We start from the raw sequence: 6714 nt of genomic DNA, 5'->3' as shown, positions 1-6714 counted from the left end.
CCAGCGGGAACAGCTTGTTTAGCATAAGGAGTTAACACGTGTTGCAAACCACCATTCAAGGTGAAGTGGGCAGTTAACACCTCTGTAGTCCCAGGCCAAAAGAGGGCTACTGGGTTACAGATTGTTGTAAGAAGCCATAGTTAAGGCTAGATTTATGTCAGGGAGGTCAAGCAACCAGGGCCGGCGCAACCTACTAGGCAACCTAGGCGGGCGCCTAGGGCACTACAATTTGGGAGACGGCGACGGGACCTTCCACCGCCTTGGGGGGGTGGCATTTCGGGGCGGGACCTTCTGCAGCCTAGGGCGGCAGAAAAGCTGGCGGCATGTCTGCAAGCAACAGGTGACAGACTCCTAAGGGGGCCCTCCTAGAATCATAGACTATCAGGGTTGGAAGGGACCTCAGGAAGTCATCTAGTCCAACCCCCTGCTCAAAGCAGGACCAATCCCCAGACAGATTTTTGCCTCAGCTCCCTAAATGGTCCCCTCAAGGATTGAACTCGCAACCCTGGGTTTAGCAGGCCAATGCTCAAACCACTGAGCTAGGGACACTTCAGCGAGCCATGGTGGGGGTGTCCCATTTGGGAAATATGATCACCCTGCCGCAGGCAGAGGGAGAACCCCACAGCTCCGAGCCACCACGGTGGTGGGGGAAACCAGGGAGCTGCAGCAGCAAAAGTCACAGACGGGTCATGGCTTCCTGGAATTTTTGTTTCTTGCCCGTGACCTGTCCGTGACTTTTACTAAAAATAACCATGACAAAATCTTAGCCTTAGTCAGTTGTGTGGCACGTTCAAACCGAGAGCTGGTGGAGAAACAGAATTTCCATGAGTTTGGGGAGAAAAATTAATTCCAAATTGGAACGAAACACCAAATTTCTAAATTTCCAGCAAAACAAAAAAAAAAATTCTCAAAACCCTTTTGCTTCATGTCAGTTGTAGGGGTTGGCTTCCTTCCTTTGATTTTTTTAAAAATTTATTTATTACTAAAAAAAAAAAAACAACCCACCACAACATTTTACAAAACCCATGTCCCATCAAATCAATCATAGAATCTATGATTGATTTGATGGGACATGGTTTTATAAAACGCTAAAACATTTTAAATGCTCTTATCCAAATGCTTGGTGTCTATTTTTTCCCCCCTCTAAACAAAATTGTCAAAAAGTGACAGGATGTTTTGATCTTGATGAAATGGCATTTCCCAGTGGGAAAATATTCCATGGGAAGATTTCTCACCAGCTGTAATCAATAGCAGGCCAAACTAGTCAGGTTGTTTGCTGGACGGGTGGGATTTCTGGAAAAGCCCAGGGTACATTTGCTTTTAGGGAAGTCTCTCTCTCATGCTCCCTGCTCCCCTTTCCCCATCTTATATTCCTATGTCAGCTCCATCCTTCTGTTAGACTCCGCAGATCAGAGAGCCTGGAACAGGGAAACCCACCTAGACGGGTTTCAGACCCCACCCGAATCGTATACCCTCTCCCAGCCTTTCCTTTAGGGTAGCATTCAGCATTTATGCCACATTGGGGTGACCCACTTCTGCGAAGCGAGGCAGGTATTCACTGAGCAAAGGGGGTTTCAGAGCCCAGGTGCTGGCCTCCCTGTTAATCATAGACACAGTCCTGCTAGCAAGATCCCAGAGCTCAGTCACACACAGGAGCACAAACTCACAACCAGCCTCCCACCTGAAAAGGCTCACAACCAGCCACGCCACAGAGACTCACAGGAATCCCCACACACTCCTAGAAGAAAACAGACTCACAAGCACACGTGGAAACACAGACTCACCACCAGCTATGGACACAGACTCACCATCATACACGTGCAAAAAACAGACTCACAACCACACACAAGAACTCCAGCTCCCAAACATACCTCTCTCCATTGATCTCTGTCCACATAAATGTCATTTTATAGCCCACCACAGATACACATCCATGTAATAAGGCAACTCCCCCGATTCAGGTACCCATCTGCAACAACAGGTGTGCCTTGCCTCAGTTTCCCTTTCACTCCACTCATGAAATTAGCACAGCCTCTCACTGTCCGATACATCCTTGTTTCGGATGCACCCATTCAGTAATCCCCCCCCCCCCTCCCAAACCCTTGTAACAAAACCCTTCTCCAGTTTCCACACGAACCAGAGAAAGATACAGCAGGATTTTCCAGGCCCCTCTCCAGGGACAGCACCTCCAGCTCCCCACCCAAGAGTCAATAGCAGCACTGGGGTCCCAGTTCCCTTCCTCTGACCCTGGGCCCCACTCTGCAGGCCTCCTGGATGGCAGCCAAGCTCCTGACTCTTACCACAGCCCCCAGGTCAGGTCTCCTACAAGACAGCTCCCTGCAGGGTCAAGTCCTACCCCCACCCAGGACACCTCCCTCCAGGATCCACCCTCTTGTTTCTGGGCTTGGCTTCCCCTAACTGAGCTGGGGCTTCCCCCTTTGCTCCAGGGCCACTGCCCCATCCTTCCACCCAGCATTGGTCAGTTCTCACCTGTGGTTCTGGTCCACATCTTCTCTGAGCTCAGCTCTTTCTAGGCTCTCCTGTGGCTCTTTTCCTAGCAGCTCCCTGGCTCTGAATCACCCAATCTCCAGCCAGGTAGGGCCCAGGTGCCCTCTCTTAAGCCTAATTAGGTGGGTCAACTAACCAGACACAGGTGCACTGGCGTCTCCCTTCTTAAAGGGCCAGTGACAATCCATATATGAATTCAGACCTCTAGCTCCCCCCGGCATATATATACACACACACACACACACACACACACACACTTTCCCCACCACACCAGAACTCAGATTCCCAGCCAGACGCAAACCTACACAACCCCCCCCACACACACACACAACAGCACAGACTCACAACCCCCCTCCATCCAAGCCAGGCTAGCCTCACACTCACACGCACGTACCCAAGACCAGACTCACAACCACCCCCCGCCCCCCACAGGCATCTCCCCAATCCATCTTCGGGAACCCAGACTCGACACAACCACAGGCACGTGCAAACAAGGACACACACTCGCAACCCCCCCCACAAGAAGACGGACTCAGAAGCATCCGCACATGACAACGCAGCCTCCCCAGTGCAGACGTGCTCACACACGCACCCTGCATTCATATACAGGTGTGTAGCTGTGGCCAGTATCAGCCGGGTCTTGTATGTACAGGTATCTCCATTTTCCCAGCCGCTCTGCCGTCTCACTCCTTCAGGCATGCAGCCTCCGCAGGCTTTTCTCTGGCCCCCCAGCAGCGAACACACGTCCTTTCCTCTGGGCCCGGCTTTCCCTCGTTGCTTCTGAAAAAGACCCTCTCACACCCGGCAAATTGCTGCAAGACCCCCACATCTCCGAGGCAACTCGCCGGACCCCGTTAATTCCTAACGTGCTCCCAGGCCCCAGACTGTCACTCAAGCTGTCAGCGCTGAAAGAGCATCTTTCTCTCCTCGCCTTGCTCGAGAGCGGACGTAAACCGAGCCAAAAATGCCAGGAGTGGGGAGGGAGGTTAAGAAAACAAGAGGCGACTATGCGAAAACTCAGACCTCCGGCTAGTTCCTAAGGGTGCAGGGAGAGTTTGATGGCAGAGTCCAATCGAATTAGGATCCTCCGACCTTTCCAATTCAAGAGCAGCGCTGGGTCCTCTGCCCGGTTCTGGAGCAGCGCTTGACCATCCTATACCAGGGCTCCCGTCCGCCAATAAAATCCACTGGCTTGTTGAGATACGGCCCCATCACTCCCAGCCCTCCTTCGGGCCATTAGAAAGGGTCGTGCTCTGGTAGGGCCAGAGTTTCCGAAGGAGCTCAACCCCCGTGAAAAGCAGGGCAGGGGCGGAATCACTTAACATTTGCAGGGTCATTCCTCTAGCCCCCTGTTTCATGGCTGCAGAAGTGGGTCGGCCCCATCCCTATTGCATTCTGTCCGTAAGGGTTCTCCTGCTAACGTGAAGAGGGGTGGGAAGGCAGGAATTAGTGGTTTAAAAAGTAGTCACAAATGAGAGAGTGGAAGGAGGAGAAATACACACACACACACGCAATGCAGCGTGGGGAGGGGGAACCCACCTAGGGGAACTGACTGAACCGGAGGTTAATCGGCACAACATGGTCCAATCAATGCTCCTGGAACCGGCTCCTGACAAAGCGAATTTACTCCCCGGCAGTCCCGGTGCCGCTCCCAATGGGTCCAAACCCACAGATCCTCGCAGAGTCTTCCTTGCTGGCCCCACAAAACCTTCGGCCACAAGATGCCACCTCCTTTCACTCCTGCTTTTGCTCTAAGGAACAGCGGCAGCGGCAGAAAATGACTCCAGCCTCCCCCGGCTTCTCCAAGCTCTGCAAGGGAAACAAACAACATCTGCTAAGAAGGATCAGTTCAGATCACAAGCTGGGCAGGGAGAGACTCCGGGAAAAGCCAGCGGCTCCGCTCCATCCCACACTGGGAAGCACTGCAGAGAGACACGGAGGTGCAGTGGACCTGGGGCTGGGGGAGCGTTCGGCGAACAGCCTGTGATGTCATTTTGGAGGAAGGCACGGGGCCAGCTGGGTACAATGGTCTCATTGTAAAGCCGGGGTGACTTGGGGCCTCAGCAGAGCTCAGTGGTTGGGGGCTTCTGTGCATCGGCGTCGCGAGCAGGTGTGCAAGCCTCGGCGTGTGTGGGTGTTAAGGTCTCCGTGCAAGCGCCAGTGCCTCGTGTGTTCTTGTGCACCGTGCGTGGGCACGAGTGTGCGCCCAGCCTTTCGGTGCTGCGTGCAGGGGTGAGTGGTGCAGGCTGTGGAAGGACCCGGGGGGTGTGTGTGTGTAATTCTCTGCATCTGGCCCGTGTGTGCGTGGGGATGCCCTGTGGGGCCCGGCGGGTGGGTCTGGCCCATTGGCACACTAGCTGCTTTTAATATTGGGGGGGGGGGAGGTTTAATACACCAAAGACACAGTAGCAATGCATGGAAAAGCCTGTTTCCAGGCAACCATCCCTTAGCAAGACAGAATGGGAGAGAGAAAAGCCCAAGAGGGTCGAGAAGGGCCATTTCGAAACAGATTTTCACGAGGCGCCGGGGCCCCTTGAAGCAGAATGAAACAGAGAGTGAAATCCACACAGCCGCGAAGGTCAAAGCAGCCAGGAATCAAGCCCGAGCTCTGCACCCGTCTCCCCAGCAGCAGAACCCAGAACTCCTGCCTCTCCTAGGCTCTGGATCCGGCCGGTTCAGCTACAAAGGGACCGTGCTGCTCCCCCTCCAGGCCCCAGCTCCCAGCCTGCCCCCTCGGGAGCCAGTTGGGTGGAGGCTGATTTTCCAAAGAGGTCAGTGCATGCCAGCCTGGCCCCACACGTCCCCGAGAGGGCAGTCGCTGAAGCGGGGTTGGTCTAGGCCCCGCTCCGCTGGAGCTGGTTCTGTTAGACGCATTCTGTGTCTCCCTGTCTGATCCGTCCGCCTGCACCTCCGGGCCCAGCGTGGTGGGTGAGCTGCGGTGCCCGGTCTATGGCTGGGGGATGAGGGCAACCGGACCATGGCCGGTTCCCCAGGCAGGGACGCAGTCAGCACTTGCTGGCCTGTTGTTTTGAGGCTTCCAGCCCTCTGTCCCCTGGCTGAGGTGGGCCCGGGCCCCAGAGAAGGGGGCACGAGCTTTCAGTCTGGTCCATGGAAGGGAGGCGGGGTGCCGGGGCTGGCTTTGATTGACGTTGGCTCGTCCATAAGCATCCGCCCCGGCGTGCCTCTGGTTTGCGGTTGCTGGTATCTGAGAGGAACCTGTGGGACCAGGCTGAGTTCCCCCACCAGTAGCTCTGGGGAACTGGGCCCTGGAGAGATACAAGCCACTCCTCAGCGTTACTCACCTCAGCAGGTGCCAACGTCCCCGTGCCGGCGGCTAGCGCCCACCCTGGCCTCACAGGGAGCAGGAGCTCCGTCACGTGGCCAAGCGGGCATTGACCCCGACAAAGGGAGGCAAACGCTCGGGGACCCGATTCTGTGCAGCACCCCCGGGCGTCTCAGCTTGGGGGTTCGGGCAGGGCGACGGCAACGTTGTACCGCCTCTGCGTCCTTTGGATTCCCGGGCCCAGCTGCCCCACAAGCTCAGACCCACGTTGTTCCCCCATTTCCCCATCCCCCTCTGCCCTTCCTGCAGAGGAAGCCGGTCTCGCTGAGGATGGAGAGGACCCGTGTGGCTCCTTCCTTCCAAGCATTAGGGAAAGAAAACAAAACGTAACGGGACTTGCTCTCCCCCGCTCCTGGCAAAGGGAGTGAAAAGGAGTGCCGGGAGCAGCTGGAGTACGCCAGAGACCGGGGTGAGAAGGGAAGAGAGAGCCGGCCGTACAGAGCTGGCAGAGGGGGTGGAGAGAGAAGACGGAGGAGAGAAAGAAGGAGACAGGCATTGAGGGGGAGAAAGAGATCCAAGCACAGGCACTCTGGTGGGGGACAGAGGGTGGGGAGAGAAGGAATGCGTTGGGGAAGAGAGAGAAAGATAGAACGTGGCAGAGAGAGGTGTGAGAGCAGGGATGAGACGGGGAAAGAAAGGGACGGAAAGCAGCGGAGAAAGAGATGAAAAAGAGGAGAAGGAAAGCGGGAGGAGGTGTGACAAAGGGGGAGGATTGGAAGTCCCACCTCTGCGACTGCAGGGCTCCGGACACCTGCCGCTGAAACAGCCGGTACTAGCCACCGGCCTCCGGACTACCTGATCCAATTTGGCAATCCCTGTGTTCCTAAGTGGCAGAACAAGAGGCTGGCTCGGAGGCGAGAGAG

The sequence above is a fragment of the Malaclemys terrapin genome, chromosome 25, assembly GCF_027887155.1.
Source record: "Malaclemys terrapin pileata isolate rMalTer1 chromosome 25, rMalTer1.hap1, whole genome shotgun sequence".
NCBI lineage: Eukaryota > Metazoa > Chordata > Testudines > Emydidae > Malaclemys > Malaclemys terrapin.
This window is presented reverse-complemented; position numbering follows the sequence as displayed.